The sequence below is a fragment of the Chelonia mydas genome, chromosome 11, assembly GCF_015237465.2.
Source record: "Chelonia mydas isolate rCheMyd1 chromosome 11, rCheMyd1.pri.v2, whole genome shotgun sequence".
NCBI lineage: Eukaryota > Metazoa > Chordata > Testudines > Cheloniidae > Chelonia > Chelonia mydas.
The window spans coordinates 42,452,475-42,474,433 of NC_051251.2; the positions used below are offsets into that span (position 1 = coordinate 42,452,475).

The window sequence follows — 21,959 nt, forward strand, 5'->3', positions numbered from 1 at the left end:
ATAGGCGCCTATTACCCCCCCCACCCCCACCCCTGTCCCGTTTTTTCCACAGTTGCTATCAGGTCACCCTACCCAACAGGCTCTTTTTTCCAAAAAATAAATAAATAAAAACTAAGTTCACATCAATGTCACTGTGGTAGATTGAGAATGGTGTACATCTAATGTAGTGCCAATCTTTAAAAAAGGGAAGAAGGAGGATCCTGGGAACTACAGGCCAGTCAGCCTCACCTCAGTCCCTGGAAAAATCATGGAGCAGGTCCTCAAAGAATCAATCCTGAAGCACTTACATGAGAGGAAAGTGATCAGGAACAGTCAGCATGGATTCACCAAGGGAAGGTCATGCCTGACTAATCTAATCGCCTTTTATGATGAGATTACTGGTTCTGTGGATGAAGGGAAAGCAGTGGATGTATTGTTTCTTGACTTTAGCAAAGCTTTTGACACGGTCTCCCACAGTATTCTTGTCAGCAAGTTAAGGAAGTATGGGCTGGATGAATGCTCTATAAGGTGGGTAGAAAGCTGGCTAGATTGTCGGGCTCAACGGGTAGTGATCAATGGCTCCATGTCTAGTTGGCAGCCGGTGTCAAGTGAAGTGCCCCAGAGGTCGGTCCTGGGGCCGGTTTTGTTCAATATCTTCATAAATGATCTGGAGGATGGTGTGGATTGCACTCTCAGCAAATTTGCGGATGATACTAAACTGGGAGGAGTGGTAGATACGCTGGAGGGGAGGGATAGGATACAGAAGGACCTAGACAAATTGGAGGATTGGGCCAAAAGAAATCTGATGAGGTTCAATAAGGATAAGTGCAGGGTCCTGCACTTAGGATGGAAGAATCCAATGCACCGCTACAGGCTAGGGACCGAATGGCTAGGCAGCAGTTCTGCGGAAAAGGACCTAGGGGTGACAGTGGACGAGATGCTGGATATGAGTCAGCAGTGTGCCCTTGTTGCCAAGAAGGCCAATGGCATTTTGGGATGTATAAGTAGGGGCATAGCAAGCAGATCGAGGGACGTGATCGTTCCCCTCTATTCGACACTGGTGAGGCCTCATCTGGAGTACTGTGTCCAGTTTTGGGCCCCACACTACAAGAAGGATGTGGATAAATTGGAGAGAGTCCAGCGAAGGGCAACAAAAATGATTAGGGGTCTAGAGCACATGACTTATGAGGAGAGGCTAAGGGAGCTGGGATTGTTTAGTCTGCAGAAGAGAAGAATGAGGGGGGATTTGATAGCTGCTTTCAACTACCTGAAAGGGGGTTCCAAAGAGGATGGCTCTAGACTGTTCTCAATGGTAGCAGATGACAGAACGAGGAGTAATGGTCTCAAGTTGCAATGGGGGAGGTTTAGATTGGATATTAGGAAAAACTTTTTCACTAAGAGGGTGGTGAAACACTGGAATGCGTTACCTAGGGAGGTGGTAGAATCTCCTTCCTTAGAGGTTTTTAAGGTCAGGCTTGACAAAGCCCTGGCTGGGATGATTTAACTGGGAATTGGTCCTGCTTCGAGCAGGGGGTTGGACTAGATGACCTTCTGGGGTCCCTTCCAACCCTGATATTCTATGATTCTATGATCAGAATTTTCTTCGTCAAAGAAGGATAGTCAGACATATTTAGGTGTGCTCTTTGGGTCATAATTAGAGACCTAGGGTGAAATTCTGGTCTCATTTGAGTCAAAAGTAAAAATTTCACTTTAATATAATCAGGATCTCACAACCAAAGTTTAGAAGAGCTCAGATTTGGGTTCCCATTTTAGGCCTTTGATAGACGCAGGCCCAGCTATGAAGTTTGAATTCAACTTGTTTGGGCTGATCTCTAAATCATATTTGTAAAAGATGATGGGGACTTTTTGTTCTATGTATGTACAGCACCTAGCAGGGTGGGGTCTTGGTCTGTGACTGGAGTTCTTAGGTGCTCTGATAACACAACAAACACACAATAGTAATTCACCCATTCTGACAGAGAGCACTGGTGGAAAAATGTAAGTCAGCTTATATACAGGTCACTCAATTTATTTACTCTTTTATATTGTAAGGGAGGGATCAACTTCTACAAGTAAATAGAGAGGACAGTATAGTACTGAGAAATAATAAAATACTGCAGAAGCTTTTCATTTTTAGCTGTATGTTTTGGAGATAAGTACATTTTATTTTATACACACGGAAGAAAAGCAGTAACACACAGGCTGAACCAAACGGCTGAGACAGGTACATACGCCAGTAATCAAGAACTCTAACCCTTTAATGGGAGTGACATTACCACATGAAGGAGCTACAATATTCGAACCAGGAATAAGGGAACTAGCTTTGTCCAATTTCAACCTTCCTCAAGCATCATGGTTTTGAAGCTAGACTTGAGCATTATTGAGTTTACATTCCAGTTCAGAGAGGCTGTAAAAATCAGGAAGTAGAAAAGTCAGGTGTAGAGAAAAATAGGGTAAAGAAAGGGATAGTGAGGAGAAAGTATTAAAAATAAATACAGAGGCTGTGAAAAAACAGAGCAGAGAGTCAGAAAGAGGGTCCAATGAAAAATAAGTGCTGTACATGTGGCAGGCATGTAGGGCATGTATGTGTGGCAGGGGTGAGGGAGGTCATACACCACAGGAAACACACAAACATCCCTTTAGCTAGTAAAACAATGCTCGAACAGCTGAAAATCTTCCTTTGGAGGAGGAATGGAGAGAGAAGGCAGGTGGACACCAGGGAAGGAGGTTGTGGCACTGGAACATAGTCACAGCCTCCCTCACACAGGGGAGAGGAGGCCAACCACGTCTAAAAAGTGACTGGCACTGTCAAGGATTTGGGGATGGAGAGGGGGTTGGAGGATGCACCAATTCAGTGCATCTCCCCCTGACCTTAAAGTAAATCTGACCCAAATCCCTTGGTAGAAATTTAGAGGAAGGGAAATGGCAGCAACCTGCCTCTTAGGCTGAGTCCCACCCTCCTTCCCCCGGTGCAGGAAACCCGGTTGTCACAGAGAAGTGACATTTATACCTCCCTGCCCAGCATGACAGAATCTGGCCCTTTACGTAGAAGATTCAGGGAGAATCAGAGTTTAATTAGGAGCAAAAGCAAGGCGCCTGCCATGACTGAAGGGGGACCTCTTTAAAGTCAGTAATTAATTGGCCTATACAGCGTGCTCAGCAACAAGGAACACAAGCTGTTTGGTTTTATAGCTGCCAAAATTGCTAGTGCACTTCAGTGCTTTCCCACTAGGTTTAGGTCGGTCATATCACTGAGGATCATTCAGAAATATAGACAAGAGTACTCCTTTTCATTTGTGTTGTGCTTATTAAATGGCCTTTATTGTTTTAACTAGACAAGGTCAATTAATCATTGAAAACATTGGCCTGACAGTAATTAATAATCATGGATGCAAAGAGTCCAATCAGCCCTCAAGAAAAGCAATCACACAATCGAAGATGGATTTTGTTCTCTTTGCTGCAGCAGGAGCACCTGGTACATTCTAGCAGAGTCTGTGGCTGCATTATTGAAAGGGAAGGATGAGAGAGTAGTAGCCCTCTTAAGGCAGGCTGGGTTAATTTCAAACCTTTGCATACAGGCTGCAGGTCTAGAAAACAGTAACTGACCAGGCAGGCAGGCAGGATCAGGAGGCAATACCCCAAAGGAGAAAGCTGATACCCCTTGTAGTCCATAATCCAACAAGACTCTCATCGAATGACACCAATAGCCTGGTCTACATGTAAGGGTTTTGCCAAGATAGCCATACTAGCAAAACCCTCCTAGTGTAGGCGCAGCATACATCAGCCAAAAAGTGCTTTTCCCAATATATCTTGTATTCATTCTGCAAGCAAAATAAGCTATACAAAAAACAACCACAAAAAGAGGCACTTTAATGTCCATATAACTGTGTCTATACTAGGGCTTTTGATTGTATACATATGTCACCAGCACCCTCTCCCCCACCACAAAACATTGCTATCCTAGCACAAATTTCTAGTGTACACCTGGCCAAAGGGAACTTTGCATAAATAAGGGTGGCAGAATTTAACTCTGGAGAACTAGTTATTATGGGCCAATTTTATCAGTGGTGTAACTCCATTCATATCATTAACACCTGGAATGAATTTGGCCCAGAGTCAAATTCAGTCACCGTTTTTTACATAACACTTCCCACTGATGTCAAAGAGTGTTCCCCACATGGAATGATGGCAGAATATTTATGCTCTTTTCCATGTGCTAGATAGCTACTGATAGTACCAATGCAGACTATGAAAGAATTTGTTATTCCTTGTTCATTTTCTCCTAAGGGCTATAGATTTCATATAGAGTTCAATTGCCTTTTCTCCTGTCATATCTTTCATACCTTAAAATTACAAATATGTGATATAAAATGTCATTTGGATGTTACAGCAAAATTCTTAGAAGCAATCAGCTGAAGAAAACTTATTCAGAAGCCATTTGAAAGCATACAAACTGAAAAGAACATTTTTAAAGGTTAAGCTTTCCAGTGTATCACAAACATCTAAAGCATTTCTATTACTTCACATAGTGCTGAAATTTTTATTCATATTAGGGATTATTTCCTTTACAAAAGTACTAACTCCAGTGAGCACATGGCATAAATTATATGCTAATGATTTCCATGTAAGAGATGTGTAGTTTAGCTGACAAAATGCAAAATTAAATACATACAGAGAGACTAAAAATCTTTGAAAGACTTCCTGCACAATCATAGACCTGTCTAGCCAAGGGGTAAGGGTCCTCAACTCCCTTTGAAATCAATGGGAGTTAGGTGCCTAAATAATACCTTTGAGGATCTGGGCCTAAGTACCTTGAAGAATTAGTTCAGAATGAATATGCAACCCAAGTGATCTTGGAAACCTTGGAAAGTCAATGTTGTGATAATATTTGAAAAGGTTAGATGGGATAACCTGGGTAAATATAGGCTACCTAGCCTGACAAAATAATGGAACGACTGATAGGAGACTCAATCAATAAATAGTGGCATTATAATTAATGTCAATCAACATGGTTTCATGGAAAATAGGTCAGACACACAAAATTCTCTGATGAGATTGCAGACTTGGTTGATAATATATTTAGACTTCTGTATGCTGTTTGACTTAGTACTAATTAAAACATTAGCACTATGCAAATTCAATATGGCACATAATAAATTGATTTAAACTGGCTAACTAATAGATCTTATCACATATTGGCTAATGGGGATTCATCAAGTGGAAATATTTCTACCAAGGTTTTGCAGGATATGCTGTGGGTCCAATGCTATTCAATAATCTTACTGGAAAAAAAAATAAAAATCACTGCTGAAAGTTTGCAGATGACACAGTGATTAATGGGATACTAAATAATGAGAAGGACAGATCTTTTGTACCACTTATCTGGATCACTGGCAAGATGGTTGAGTTTTAATACAACCGAACATAAGTATGTCTAGGAACAAAAAAATATAGTCCATATATACAGGATGGTGCACTTTATCCTGAAAAGCTGTGACTGTCAATCTATGGGGTCATAGTAGATAATTAGCTGAACATGAGTTCCCAATGAAATGCTGTGGTAAAAAGGGCTAACACAATCCTTGGAAGTTGTGGCACTCTGTACCTCAAAGCAGCACCCTGGAACCCCCATATTCACCCCGGCATATAATTATGATATATTTCATACAAAGCATGCCATGTAAGATATCATATGAAAAGTCATGATCTACTGAAACCCACTGATCTGTCCAAATACGTATATCCATTAGTGTGTAAGAAGTTATAAAATTTTGCAGTATGGCTGTTACTGAAATATTTTCCAAGTTTGAGAATCTCTGTTGCAAGTTCCCCACTGACAACAAGGGTGGTGATCCACCTCAGTAGGATGTTAAGCAATCATCAATCAGCAGAGTAGTTGCAAACAAGGGATTTACAATTCTGTAAGTAAAGCACCACACAGTGGGGGATTCCTCAACCCGGTTACTCAGCAAAGCTCAGCAGGACATATCTGGGCTAGTGTTTTCCAGGCACATGCACTGAGGATATAAAATAGGGGACAGTGGCATCATGCTTTTGCCTTTCTTCTTCCCCACCTGTGCTGGAAGCAACAAGGATGCTAGGAAAACAAAGACTTGAACTGAGGAGACTGGTCCCAGGCTTAAAGGGGAAGCCTGTGTATTAAGAACTGTAACCTACCTACAAAATCCAGTAAGATAAGAAAAACTGCTTGATCCAAATACGGCCTAGTCTAATAAGGTTTAAAAATTAGACTGCATGCTTACTTTTTATTTTCTTTGGTGACTATCTCTAGCCTTTTGCGCCTACCACTTATAAGCACTTTAAATCTATATTTCTGTAGTTAATAAATCTGTTTTATATCTTACCTAAAACAGTGTGGTCTGGTTGAAGTGCTTGGGAAATCTCAGCTCAGTTTACAAAAGCTCATGTGTGTCCTCTCCACATCGAGGGAGGGATGGACTGGGTAATTAACTTACCAGGTTTCTGACCAAGACAGACGGTACAGTTCTGGGTTGCAAGGCTAAGGGCTTGGGAGATTTGTGAGTGCCTTTCGCTGTATGATTTGTGAGTGGCTCATGGAGCATTCACACAATTTAGCTGGGTGTGGGGCTCCACATGCTGTTGTACTGAGTGATAACAGTGCCGGAGGGGTTTGCTGCTTTTCACTAGCAAAGTGCTGGAGAGTGAAGGGGGTACAGGGCATCCCAGTTCCAGGTTGTACCCCGGGGATCCCATCACAGATGTATAAACACTGTGCCAGGGTAGAGAGGTGATATTACCTCAAAATATGGCATTTTTGAGACCTCTACAGGAATTCTGTGCCTAGTTCTAGGGTCCACATGTTGCAAAATTGAAGAGAACACAGAGAAGAGTTGTAAGAATGATTCAAATTCTGGAAAATATCTTACCATGAGAGATTTAAGGAGCTCAATCTATTTAGTTTATCAAAGGGAACACTAATGTGAGATTTGATAATGGTCTAAATACATATCTGTTAGCAGACAGCTCTTTAATCTATCAAAGGCATAACAAGATCCAATAGCTGAAAGTTGAAGCTAAAAAGAGTTCAAACTGGAAACAATGCTTTTTAAAAAAAACACAAAAAAACAAGCAAACAAGAAGAGTAATTAACCATTGGAACAGCTTACCAAGGGATGTGGTAGATGCTCCATCACTTGAAGTTGTTAAATCAGGATTGGAAATCTTTCTTTAAAATATGCTTTAGTTCAATCAAAATATTGAGCCAAAGGCAGGAATTAGTGGGTGAAATTCAATAACCTATGTTATGCAGGGGTTCAGACTAGATGATCAGAATGGTCCCATCTGGCCTGAATCTATTAATCAAAATCATCTGAACCAGACATACAAAAGATCTATTAAAAGTCATCTTGTCCATCCCAGAGCCAATATCCTGCAGTATCCTTCAAAGAGAGAGCTTCTGGCATAAGACATAGCAATTCAATAGAGATCTATCTGAATGTTTAGGAACATCTTCCCTTAATATTTTTATTCTATCAAGGGTAAGTGATATTTAATAAAGTAAAGTTATTTTGTGCAAGAATAATTGAAGATTACAATTGGTGACCTGGTTCAGAAATAGTAATTTGTATTTATATATTACCTTGCAACTGGAGATCTCAGAAAGACTCACAGCAACTCTGTGATAGATAAATATTACCCCCATTTTAGAGAAGAGGGAATCAAAGCAAAGAGAGGTTAAGGGATGTGCCCACAACCTCACAGGAAGCTCTGCAGCAGAGCAAGGAATATAAATTTCTTCACTCTTAATCCTTCTTTGTCTAAACCTAAGGCACTTGCAAACTAGTCTCTGAGCTCATAGACTTTAAGGTCAGAAGGGACCTTCATGATCATCTAGTCTGACCTCCTACACATTGCAAGCCACAGGACCTCACCCACCCACTGTAGCTAGACAGGGTTTCTCAAAAGTCATTTCAACGTGACCCCCTTCTGACAACAAAAATTACTACACAACCGTGGGAAGGGGGACTTAAACCTGAATCCCCGGGGGGGAGAGGGGGGAGCCAAAGCCAAGCCCTGCTGAAGCTTGAGGGCTTCAGCCCTGGGTGGTGGGGCTTGGACTTTGGCTTCATCCCCGAGCCCCAGCAGGTCTAATGCCAGCCCTGGCAACCCAATTAAAACGGGGCTGCGACCCACTTTGGGGTCCCAACCCACAGTTTGAGAACTGCTGAGCCAGTACATTCAATGATCTCACTGTGGAGTCCAGCATATCCCTAGTCTTTGCTTTAGAGGTATATACTATCTGTTAACCCAGGCCAGTTTAATCTCTTGCTAATTCTGGTGCTTTCCTGTCAGAAAATAGCAATGTACTCAGGCACAGAAGCGAACACCATGCACAACAGAAACCTGAGATGGGCTGAGCCCTATGATGGGAATATCAAAGGTAGTAAAGTCATAGCTTGCTCAAGGTGCAGGGTGGTCATAGGGATGTGAAAGTGTGAAAAAAAATGACTTGAACTCTGGAGGTTAGGCACGGAGAGTGATTCAGTGCCTGTCACAAATTGTAGGGAGGAGATGATGTACTAGCCGGAGGAGACAGATTTATGACCAGGGAAGAGAAAAAGAGAAGGCTCTCTGTGCAGAGAATGCGGGGAGGGAGAAGAGAAGGTTTAGATAAGCATTCAAATGTTGGGGTGCCCACCTGACCTCCTCCAATCATCCCTTACACTTTGAAATTCACCAGCCGCTACCCCAATGTAGTATCTTTGCAAAGTCATGTTTCAACTTATAAATGGTACATTTACATTTTCCAGTCTCCTATAAGGGTGCAATGCTTGGGGCCTGGAAACTGAGACCAATGCAGGGCTTGTTTTTGTGGCAAAGCTTCAAAAATTCTATAAAACAGATCTACTGATTTTTTAATTAAAATGATAGTACTATCGACCACATAGAGTAAAACTAATTGTCTGCAGTTCCTCTAAGGGAACCTGCTTCTCTAACTGACTAATAACTGCTTTATATTCGTTTGAGTTGGAAAGTCTGTAGGCATGGCCAATCTGCTGCCTACAGAATTTTGGTGCACTGGCAGGGAGAACAAAAAGAAATGAAATCGTAACAGCAGTTTCTTCACGGCAGTACCAAAAGGATGTAAAAATTATCACAAGTGACAGGGTTGATGCCATGTACCTTAAAACTAAGCACAGAATTACTCAGTCTGCTAAACAATTAAGTCTGTGACAAGATCCAACATGAGATATCCACCAATCACTAAAGGCAGTTTTGAGCTTTGGGTCTATGCCATCAGCCAATCAAACAGCAATGAACTGCTCTGGAGTGAAGGAGAGATAGGGCTTCTAAAGAGTTTCTTTAAATACATATTTTATAAATGTAATTACTTTTAATAAGAGTCCTGCTACCACCCTCCCTTTTTACCATTTTAGCTGTCAGTTGCTGCTTTTCTAAGAGGGGTTCAAATTATATTCAAAATATAATGGTGACATTTCAAATTTTTCAACATTAGCTCTCTCTGTGCACTCGCATGCTCTACCCCCATCCACGTACTGATCTGACTTCTCATATACACTTCCTCTTGGTCTGACAGAATTATTTTTGACTCCCTATTTGTCCACTTTAGTTGCACAACATACAAAGCCAGTAATTTGTCTTTTCCCCCTCTCTGTATATATTTGTCTCCACTTGACAGGCTCCTTTTGCTTTCAAACTAGAGGTACTGTAATGGAGGCAAAACACTGAAATTACAGTTAAGATATTTTTAGAAACACAAAATACTTGGGAGAACTAGGCTTTAATACTGGTATTATGACTGAAGTTAGGAATTATGGTTATTAGAAGCTTTACAGTTTATGCTTGCCATAAATCTAATTGCCTATTACATTATTCCCTCTTTCAGCAGTACTGTTGCTATATTTACTACAGACATCTATGATGACAGACAGTACCTTTGAGGAGAGCCAGATAAACAAAATATTTTACATACTCAAGCTTCTCAGTGTCTAATGGATTCATATCATGGAGAGAAAAAGGCTTCATTAGAGGAAATGCACCAGGTGCTTGAAAGCAGATTTACCACAGAGATTTGGTTTGAGTTATCTGCTACAGTTTAATGGGAATGCTGGTGTTCAACTCATGGATTCCTGAGCACAAAACAGACAACTACAAAATACTGGGAGCTTGACAACTCTGGACACAAACCTTTGCCTGGCAACAATGATATTGTCTGGAATAAAACATTCTATAAACTCGTAAAGACACTGTCTCAGAGAGGCCTGTGCAAAGGTTATTATTATTGCAAGATGTTTGCCACTTGGCACAGCTTCAACAATGTTCTGTTTTGTCATAAGGAAGCAGGGGATCAAGCCCTTGGGTGAATGGCTGCATACAGAGGTAATTATCCAGGCATTAGAACCTGAGGGCCAAAACAAACTCTTCCAATTTACTGCACATCAAAATATTTGATGCAATTCTAGTGGTGTGCAGTAAGTAACTTGATTGTCATTGAAAGTACAGTGCAGTAACAATGGACAAAACGACAAAGTACTGTTACCGATTTGAATAACCCATTCATCAACAATTAATAAATCTTGGACCTTGTCTGACGTGGCAAAGCGATGAAACAAGAGGAAACTCTCTTTTTGTACTAGTGCCGTTAAGAGGTGTTTAGCACAGAGGGATTGGCTTGTGATGCGTTGTCTGTGATACTCCAAATATCAAGGGTCAAACACTGTACTTTTGTAGATGTGTTGTGCATGGGAGATTCTTGTAGGGATGAAGATTTAAATTAATTCTCGCCCTCTCTTGGTCCAAGAATATGGAGCTTCACTTCCACAGCATCAGGTCACAGTAGTGCAGCAGATTACAGTTTACTCTGCCCTCCTATATCTGGGTGTTTGTCTCCTGGATGCACATAGTTCTGTTTTGCAAATGTTTGTAGAATCAATCCTACCTACATTTTTTAATTGGTCTTGAATTTCATTTCCTCCGTATACTACTGCTAATACTATTAAAATGTGAAGATATAGTGGAAAAGGTGTAATTATAGGTAATCAATTGGCCAGTGTCTGCTCTTGAATTCACATGCATGCACACAGATACACACATTCCCAAGCACAGAGTTGAGCCCCAAATTCTTATCCAGTCACTGGTATTATGAAATAAAATGACAAGCAACATAGCATCACCAAGTTAGTTCTTGGGGGATTAGGGGTGGTAAGAGGGAGAATCAGACACATTCCTTGAATGCTACCTGTATTCCCAATTCTTGTATATTTGTCATGAATATTATGACTTTTGGTGTTTTTCTTAAAAGTCCCAGGCTCTGGAATTTTATGAGAACCTTAGTTTATTATTAATTATAATTATGGTAAGTTTCTAGTCCTCCTGGTTGTGGAGGAAAACTTGAAAACGTGACCCAAGTGCAACCTAAGATGCAAGACAAAGAGTAAAGAAAAGGAACCCCAAAATATATCTTCTTTGAAAATGTCATCATTTGAAGACAGTCTCATGTTTTTGAAGGCCTGACCCTTGACGTTTAAACTCTGGGGGTTAGCAATACCATACCAGGACTTCTGCTCAATTCTGCTGTCTCAGAACCTTTGAGTATTCAAGCATTTTACACAGCTTTGGAACTGGTCTACACAATTTGGTCAACAGAAGTGTTCAACATCAAATACATATTCAGTCAAATCTGACACTGAGCATATATGTTTGATCCACTGGTGTCTTGGGTAACCATTTTAAAGTTTGGATACCAACATCAGATACTTCATGAGTAATCCATAAACTGCTCTATTTACTTGTGACTTTAGAATACTGAATGGGCTTGAAAGATAATGTGGCTGGTTCATGAATGCTTCATAAAGCCAAATTTACCAACCTGTATATTCTGCAAATCCTATTTGACCAGCTCTACTTCCAATTATTTAGCAAAAGCATGTTCTTCCATTAGTGTCTTTGGGGGAGCAGGAGAAATAGTGACTCAAATATGAGAGGTCACAAAAAATACAGTTGCAAAGTTTCTTCAATAATTCTAAGCTGCTAGCTCCAAGGCTCTGAGACATACCCCAGTGAAGTTAACAGACTCCCACTGACATCAGTGAACTTTGTGTCAGGCCCCTAGTACTGACACACCAGCAGTGGTGAGACTGCTCAATATATTGTGAGGTCAAATCAACTGGAATTTTGTTGCTGTCACTGAACTAAACTGCTATACTGTTAATTTTTTTTAAAACATAGTTAACTCCTTTACAATCCCCATCTTTATAGTTGAATCAAATCATCACTAGAATACACCCAAATTCATATAACAGCAAACTTCCCAAATCAGACAGGTAGGGAGCATAGAAGCAAAATGTCTACTTTACAGAGACAAGCTCTAATTGGCTGTTTCAAGCTACAGCACCCAGAAAGGTGTGATATTCTTCTTTCCTGATTTAGGACACATCAGATGACAGCAACCACAATCTGATTCCTAAAACTCAAGGTCCACGCACCACTATAAGCGAGAAGCATGTACACCAGGGGCAGTGAAAAATGACTTTTGGTTTGGAAAATAATGTGTGATCCATATAACCAAGTGGTAATCAGTAACAGCTAATTCCACTTTAAATTAAATCCTACCAACTGGCAAAATACCCACCAGAGCTACATTAAAAGTCTTCTAAGCATCCATCTATCCAATTTTTTTAAGCATCATTACAATAGTAGAGAGAAATTCTGCTCCAAGCTCCACAGAGCAGATCTCAGCTCTGTTACTGTGATCGCCCTACACGTGCAGAACACTGGGAGATTATTAGAGTCAAGATCTGTCATTCAGAGTTGAAAATAGAATTTTGCTCTAAGTATGGTGTGCTGTGTGTTATATTACATTCCTTGCAAACGAATTGTACTGAGCGCAGTAAAAAATAATTTTTCCTAATCTTGTAGGATTCCAGAAACAGAAGGGTAGATAGCAGGCCAAAAACATGAATTATGCATACAATACCAGCAAACTCTTACCCCAATATATAGCTGCAGCAGGTTTTGCATGGAAAAAGAAATGAGGAAGAAACAGATATTGAACAATTTTCTCCATAACTGGTTCTTACTCACTCTAAATGTAAAATTTTATTTAGCTGATTTCATAGGGAAACATCATTATTAAAGAAGCACATTTACATGGGTCTCTTTGAAAAGATTTAATGCAAACAAAGCCTGAAATAATTGAAGAAAAAACATCTTCTAACTGTTCTCAGAAGAGCTTAGCACGGAGGGGGATGGCAGGAAAGAATTACTTTATTATATTGATTTTCTTGGGAAAATCAAAGTGGGATAAGCCAAATAGACCAATTCTCTTTTGCAAAACTCAATGGAAGCATACCGAATGGCATTGCATTTACATGTCAGAAACTGTTTGTAGTCATCCTGTTGTAACTGCAAAACCTACACATCATTACTCCACTAAAACAGCTAATCCACGAGGATATCTTGATTCATTACTGCACATTCCTATTTTTAAAATTGATCAAGGTATAAAGTATATAAGTTTTATATTTAAAAATGTAAACAAGCAAATCATTAACCTGAAATAAGAGAGTAATATAAACCAGACATGCAATAACAGATATGTTGAATAGCAACAAATGTAATTGGCCAGCAGTTTTCTAAAAGCTAAAATGTATCTTGGTTCACAAAATGAAAAATGTTTTCACACGTAAGCAGACAGTTCTCTTCACCGTGTTAAGTCTTGATTATTGTTTATTTCTGAATAATCTATTAGCCTTTCATATAATTTGTACTTTATTGTTTCTTGAGCAGTGAATTGAAACAATCAAATACATTTTCAAACCAAATATCTGAAAAATCAGTTCCTTCTGATCTCATTAGGATTTAGGGTTGAGTAGTCTCATTCATTTGAAGTTGTAGCATTTGGTGGTCTGGAACTCAACTTCATATCTGTCTGTAAAGGCACCTTGTAGACTTAGCATGATACAAGTGATAGATTATGATAATATTTATGTGAATGAGGGCTGCAGGACTTACCTCTGAATTACTGGCTACGTCCTGAATTTAGGGCACTGTATTTTCTTTGCTATAGCATAACTGATGAAAACACAAACTCTTGTGGTTATAGGGCTGGACTGGAAATCAGGAGATTCAGGTTTAATTCCTGACTCTGCCACAGACTTCCTGTGGGACCCTGGGCATTTCACTTAATATCTCTGTAAATCAGCTTCTCACATATGAAATGTAGATACAGTAATACCACTTCCTTTCTCCCACTGCTTATTGCCTCATCTGTTGAGGCTGCAAATTCTTCAGAGTGAGGATGTCTCTTACTTTAGAACGTAGAGGCCACATTCTGCTAGGCACAGTGCATACACACAGTAATACAAATAGTTAACTAAAGTGACCAAGGGTCCAATCGTGCATTTCTGAAGGCAATTGCAAAACTTTCACTGACTTTGATTGGAGTAGGAGCTGGCAGTAAAGGAGTTTAAGGTTTGCAAGGAAATCTTTCCTCTCTCCTCTAGGTGATGGTGACACCAACTGTGGCAGAAAAAGCTAAGAACTCTGAACTGAAAGTCTTAGCAGATCAGAAGCTTTTCAGCATACTTTCAAATTCAGATTAAGGGCTTGATCCTGTACTTCTAACTGCTAAATAAGCTATGAGGCTTTGAAGACTCAAACATTTTTCTTTCTTTACCCACTTGTCCCAATAGCCAAAGAGCTGCTTTAGAAGAGCTGATCAGAAATGATCACCTATATAATCCTCTCTACTACTAGATCAGATGATCTATAAATCAGGTGCTTTCCTTTATGGCAGTGGTCCCCAACCTTTCTTGTGGGAATAGCATATTGCTATATATATAGCATATACTGTGGCGGGCGCCTGACAGCCCACTGCCGAAATGCCGCAGAGAAACGGCAACGCTTCTTGGCGGCATTTCGGCGACGGGGTGTCCTGCAGGCACACAGAAATTCCCCGGCGGGCGCTATGGCACCCGCAGGCACCGCATTGGGGACCCCTGCTTTGTGGCCTTTATTAGTAATATCAAATATTCCTCACATCTCCAATAAATGCAACTTATGAAAATAAGAATCAATGGTCCATCTATCCCAGTGCCAGATGCTTCACAGGAAATGAACAGAACTGGACAATTTTGAGTGATTCATAACTTGTCATATGGTACACCTGGAGCATGGGGTTGCATCCCTGACTATCCTGGCTAATAGCCATTGATGGTCCTATCCTCCATGAGCTTATCTAATTCTTTTTTTTTTTTTAAACACAATCATACTTTTGGTCTTCACAACATCCCATGGCAACAAGTTCCATAGATTGACTGTGTGTTGTGTGAAGCAGTACTTCCTTTTGTTTGTTTTAACCTGCTGCCTAGTAATTTCATTGGGTGACCCCTAGTTCTTGGGTTATGTGAAGGGGTAAATAACACTTCCCTATTCACTTTCTCTGCACCATTCCTGATTTTAGAGACCTCAATCATACTCCCCCTTAGTCATCTCTTTTCTAAGCTGAACAGTCCCTGTCTTTTTAAACTCTTCTCAGATGGAAGCTGTTCCATACCCCTCATCATTTTTGTTCTCCCTCTATGTGCCTTTTCCAATTCCAATATGTCTTTTATGAGATGAGGCAACCAAAACTGCATGTGGTATTCAAGAGGTGGTATACCTTCTTCTCCTACTTCTAGCAAAGAGCAGGATAATCAAAGACTTGAATAGACCAAGCTGAAAATGATCTAAAACAATAAGATGATCCACTTTTTACAGCATCCTTCACAAAATTCAGAGGGATGTTTTTAAATAATGCTTTGATTAATATTATACAGAAAAAATTACATTTTGAATGAGAAACCTTTTGTTTAACTATTTATAAATAGCCATTTACTGACCTATTTTTGATACATCAAAAATCAAAATAACTTTACTCCCCTTCAAAATAGAAACAGAAAAATTGTGATAATGCAATGACAAAGGCCAACTCATAGTGTTGGGCCCCTGTGCAAGCCCATCACCCACTTACACCAAGTCATTCACCATTAGGGCCCTAGGTTTTTTTCCCCCATTGTAGCAAGCTTCTATCGGAAAGGACACATTTTGACCTGATCTCATTAGGAGCCCTCACTCACTTACACTCACATTCTCTGGTCCCAGTAGTAAGTGAGATTACATAGAAAAGGTTCAGGAACCCAATCTTGTGGCCACTAAAAATTCCACTGCAAAACTCCAAATCGTTTCAGTGACAGCAAAAAGAAACCACAGATCCATCCTTCCGGGACCAGGATCTTAGGATCAGTCCTGAAGAAATCAAAACTTTGGCAAACATAGCATATTTATCAATTCCTTTTTCTATTTATAAAGAGAAACAGCTTCTCTTTCCTGCTGATTCCTCACCCCCACTCTTTCAGCTAGGTCATTTTCAACTTCAGTCCAGTTCTCTCCTCATCACTTCCCATTTCTCTCCCTCCTCTCTAACTCCCACCCCCTTGATATTTTTTCTCCACTGAAAAGATCATGGGAACAACTTGTTCTTAACTGAAAACACAAAAGCAATCAGTCTCATTTTGCAAGGTTGTGCTTTTTAGTTTGGTCTTGTTCTTTTGTATATAGACACCAACCATGAAACTCTGATATTTTAATCACTGAACAGTAAATATAAGAAGATTCTAAGTGCATTTGAAACATCTGTCAGGATCGAACCTGGGACCTCTGGAACTTAGTGCATGAGCCTTCACTGCATTAGCTAAAAGCCAACTACTTCTTAGCTAAGGCTGTAGAGCAGACTCATTTAAAACACAAACACACATTCTCTCTTTCTCTCCTCTCCTCCCCCATACCCAAAAAGTATGTGGGTTACACATTCATGACTTGTCAACTTCAAAATGGCTCCAGATTAGACTTCTTGTTCTTTCTGCAGCACAGAAACTATATAAATACACCAAAACATGTAAGAATTCAGAGGATACTACTTACCTTAGAAGTTAACCCCAGATACTCAGAGATGAGAGTTTCATAGTGCTCAGCGAGTCCTTCTCCACATCTTTGTCAACTAGTAATAAGAAACCAGCAAAAATCAGATGACTGAATATTCAAAATACCCAAACCAGTTGGGATCAAAACAAAAGAACCAACAAGGCTTTTTGTCTGCATAAAGAACATTTGAAATTTCCTCTTCTAAGACACATTACTACATAAAATGTGACAAAATTTAGGCCCATCTACATTGGGAATTTCTCCCTATACCAACAATTAGCAGCCAGTTACTGACATAACTGCAAACCCCACGTGAGGATAAAGAAAGCAGCAGTTTGTAGCAGTGGCGCTCACTCAATTCCTGCTTGAAATCACATTAAACTCCATCTGTGCAAAGTGCTGCTTTTCTTGTCTACACTGGCTGGCAATGATGCTATTTCATCAGAGGTTGGGGCACAACCTAGACAAGACCACAGAGACAGACTCAGATCTCAGTCAGGAGTAAATCCACAGATGTTAGATGATGGAAAACAGGTGTAAAGAAAGGAAAAATCAAGCCCCTCTATTCAGCAGGACACATATGGAGTTGTACTTCTTTTACAATTATCAGCACTTAAATATGATGCAATTTTCCATTTACACACCATTTTATTTGTACACTCTAAAGGTTGTTTATTGATTTTAAAGACATCTTGTACAAAATATACTGTGTAAGAGTCAGAGTATTTTGCATACCTATACTTTGGAACCAGTTTCATCAACACAGCATAAGGTAATGCAGAGGAAGCCACTTTCAATAAGCCTCCACCTATAGCAAAGTTCCCAGTTATTTCAATGCATTTTAATTCTTCTTGCAGCAAAGCTTGACTACACTATTGTATGTAGGTTTCACTGTGCTAATCCTCTTGGAATGTAGAATTTATCACCTTCCCCACAGCGTTAAAAGCTGCATTACAAGGTAATAATCACTTCCGCTTCCTTCTCTGCTCAGGACAGAAGAGGAAGGGGGAGCAGTACTAAGGAGAAAGCACTGGTTCCTACTCTTCCTCCAGCTGCTCCGAGCAAAGACTGGAGACCAAAGCCCTGAGAGGATTGGAGGATGTGAAGAGATGCTCTGTCACCACTTCCAGAATGAAAAGGAGAGGCAGAGGCCCTTACCAGACAGCCCCTCTCCAGTTATAGTGGGACTCTGTACATAGTGCCCATTCTGAAGCCTCAATTTCTAATGAGTTTGACTGGAATAAGGACTGTAGAAGTAGTCTCTGTGACAACAGGGGTCTGATATGAATGAATAACCAACTGGGTGGGGGTGGGAGGCAGACCAATAAATACTCCTGTCTGGGAGCACACACACTAATCTTCTGAGAGGAACTTAGCCTTTTCTATTCCCTGATGAGGGTAATGAGCTCCGCCTGCTTCAACGGACATTCAGAAGCATAGCTGACTTCCTCATCCCAATCAAGCTAGCACAGGGGGAAAGCAGTTGTGCCTCTAACTATTGCTGGTGATTTAGGGCCAAATCCACAAAGGATTAAGGCACTACTGTGATCTACAAAACCCCTGCTCAGCTGCCTCCTAGCCCTGTAGCTACCTAAACTCACTGGGTGCCTATATTTCTCTGTAAAGTTTCCCTAGGCACCTACATTTTCGGCTCTGATGCTGGTGCCTCGGGCAAGTCTCCCGGGGTCTATTTCCTGCCTAAGCCCCAGTGCAATCCTCAAGCCAGAAAACGGAAGATAGGCAGAGGAATACCTGTGGGGCCTAATCCTATAGGCATACTCAGAGCATGCCTGACTAACTCCACATAAACTTTTGCCCAGGAGTTAGGTTACTCATCTACGATGTGGGAGATCTCTGTTCAGTCAGCCCCCTGTACCCCCCATCGGGAGGAGAAGGTATGTGAACAGGGGTTCCCCAGTTCTCAGGTGAGTGCCCTAACTACCAGGCTAGTCTGATGTGGCTTTCTCAAGCTCCTTTTTTAAAGCTGTTCCACATTCCATATTAATAGGGATAGAGACAGAGAATTAGTCTAGTGGTTAGGGAGCTCACCTCAAGCTGGGAGAGCGCTGTTTAAATTCCTTCATCTCATCCAACTTGGTCCTGTAAGATGCTGAATGCCTAGCTCCAAGAAGGGACTGAGTGTCTTCAGAGCCCAGTGAAGACAGATGCTCAATGCCTCACAGAATAGGGTCCCTTTGTTGAAAATTTCATGTTGTCTTGCAATATTTTGGCACTCCCACTCCTGGCTACAACTAGGAAGTACAGAGGCTTATGAATATTGAACTTCTTAAAGAAGTCAACTAAACTATTTGAAGTCTTAACAGAAAAAAAATTTGTTTGGCTTGTGCTGAGTGAAAACTGGGAGTGTTGGGGTGAAGTGCTCTGAACTGATTTGCTTATTACTAATTCACCCAGCAGGGGCAGAGGGATCAAACACAGAACACCTGGCATTTTAACAACTTGATATAAACACATTCTTCTGGCCGGAGCTTGGTGAAGCCTGAGTAGAAGTACCCATGCTGGGTCTTAGTACTGAAAATGGGGCTATTTGGCTCATGTATACAGGAAAAAACCTATGTTCAAGTCGCAGGGTTAGGTGTAACAGCTGCTATCTGTTTAGGGAAACTGTGTTTTTAATCTCACTCTGCTAACAACTGTTTTATTTACATTGACAATGCCAAAAAAAAAAAAAAAGTGTGTGTGAGAGAGAGAAACCCACTGGTCCAGACTATTATGCTGTCAGTCACAATTACCAGCTTGGCAATTTATTTCCTGCAAAAGCCCAACTTGTTTTCTGCTTTCCTTTAGCTAACAGAAGGAGGAGTTTGCCACTCTTAGAAATCAGTATTGCAAATAATCCAACCCTGGAGTTAGTAGGTATCTACCATACCATTTTTAATCTCCTCACGTTTCAGAGTATTCTTGGCCCTCCCAGTTCCTCCCCTTACATCTGGACTCTCCTTAACTGTTCCAGTGGATGCTGTCCTATTGTTGAGCCACTACAGACCAGCAGTTCTCAAACTGTGCATCGCGAAAAGCCACAGCCAGGAACCCCAGCGGGGCTGAAGCCCAGAGCCTCATCCCCAGAGTGGGGCTGAAACCTGGAGCCCTGTGCCCCACGCCCAGCAGGGCTGAAGCTCCCTGCCTGAGTGGGGTTGAAGCTCTGAGGCCCTGAAGGTAGGAGGTTGCAATTTTTTTTAATGGGGGTCATGATTTTTTTTATATCTAAATGGGGTCATCAGCACAAAGAGATTGAGAAACATTGCTAGACTGTACAGGGAAGGGCAACTGGATGTTTTTCTCTTTCGTAATATTGTCCTGAGACCATAATTAGAACCGAACATCCATAATGATTGTATCTGCAGTGCTTGCCCCAAGGGAATTCTCTGCATCTGATCCTGGGGCTTTTAGAGCCGTATTACACGGTGCTGGCCCCTTTTGCCAGGGTAAAGGCACCATGGTAGAGGTGAGAATTTCACCCCAGGTGTTCTAAATAAAATGAGTATGTACTTTTTCTCATTAGAAGGCTTTTAAATGGCTCCTTTTTAAAAGTGTTCCTGTAGCTAACCAACAAAACCTCATTACAGCGTATATTTGAAACTTAGATTTTGATATTTGATTGTGCAACTTTCACTTTTCAGGTCCAGGAATGATAAAATAATATTTAAATTGCCATTATTTGAAAACTATACACTGATCTCCATCCATGAAGGTGACAGAGAAGAGGGAAAAAAGCTGACTATGTATTTTGGGAGGTTCCCATCACTGACCAATATTTTCAGTGACCGAGCCAAAGAACGTTTCTTGCACACAGTGCACTCTAACAAATGCTTTCCCACATATGTACAAAGAAATGGGTGCTGTGATACTTGTAGGCTGTCTCTTTTGTTTGACAGACTCGTTCACCAACAATTTCAGCGATACAGTACTAGAGGAATATGATCTGGGTGTCCAGCCATGTTTGGTTTTGGCTGTATGGCATATTCATTTACTTTATTAAGCTGGTGCCTCCATCCTATTTATTGAAACACTGCATTTTCGTGTACCTACATGAAAGAAGATATAAATACTTTTTCAAAAACTAAGAACAACCCAAATGTAACCTCTTCATTTAACCCCCTTCCTTTCCCCTCCCCCGCCCCCCCCCCCCAAAAAAAACCAAACAAAACAAAACCCCACTTACACTGCAATTAAATACCTGTAGCTGGCCTGGGTCGGCTGGCTCAAGTCAGCTGACTTTGGCTCAGGCTGTGGAGTTGTAAAACTGCTGTGTAGACATTCAGGTCACTGTGAATTTTGCTGTTCTCAAAGCTTAGTATGTGTATGTTGCAATCTGATGATGCTTTTTGCAATTGCAATGTTGTTACTGTCAGAAACAATCTGTTTACTTTGCATATTTCCACATTTTTCCGAGCTGCCTGGATTTGATCTTCTGCAATTGGAATGGAGATTTACTAATTTATTTTATTTTGCAAGATGAAAGGCCTTGCAAAGGGAGTGGATAGGTCCCACCATTCAGAATCTGGCAAAATTCAGATTTGGGGCATAATCATTTTAATGAGAATTCAGATTCAGCTATCCCTGCCTGCTGAATCTGGGTCCCAAGGGCAAGATAACCCAATACCCTTAGGATCCAGGCTCCATAGGGCACAAGAGCCTCAGAAATAGTTGCATCAGAGCAGGAGTGAAATGTGCTTCTTTCAGCCTACAATAGGCAAATAATGCAGAGCAAAGACCAGTCAGTACATCTGGGATTGAATGGATGAGACATTACTACAGAGTACCCAATATATGAATTCATTAGCAGGGATTACTGATGTAATAAACTGGCATCTGGGGACTTTTGAAGGGCTGTGAGCACAGTCTGAGGCAATACTGATACAGGTTACAGCTTAACCCCTTCACTGCTGACATCTGTGCAGTGGCAATGCATATCTTACATTCATCTTTGTTTGCCAAGGCTGAAACCCAGTGTAATGGCTGCACACTTGCTCAGCGCAGGCAGGCAGGCATCA

At 40.8% G+C, this 21,959-nt stretch overlaps 2 long non-coding RNA genes across 3 annotated transcripts in view; one reads left to right on the plus strand and one right to left on the minus strand.

Moving 5' to 3' along the window:
- LOC122462246 overlaps positions 1 to 20,057 on the minus strand; it is an 83,407-nt gene extending 63,350 nt beyond the window's left edge. The window contains exons 1-2 of one of the 2 annotated variants that reach the window (XR_006284693.1): positions 18,994 to 20,057; positions 16,945 to 17,020 (exon numbers count right to left, since the gene is read on the minus strand). This is a non-coding gene — a long non-coding RNA (uncharacterized LOC122462246). Of the gene's footprint in view, positions 1 to 16,944; positions 17,021 to 17,679; positions 18,044 to 18,993 lie in introns of those variants that run through there. The other variant, XR_006284692.1, reaches the window with a different exon arrangement.
- LOC122462245 lies at positions 18,392 to 21,086 on the plus strand. The gene is made up of 4 exons (XR_006284690.1): positions 18,392 to 18,839; positions 19,753 to 19,821; positions 19,919 to 20,121; positions 20,586 to 21,086. It is a non-coding gene; the product is annotated as an uncharacterized LOC122462245 (long non-coding RNA).
- Positions 21,087 to 21,959: the final 873 nt, after the last annotated feature.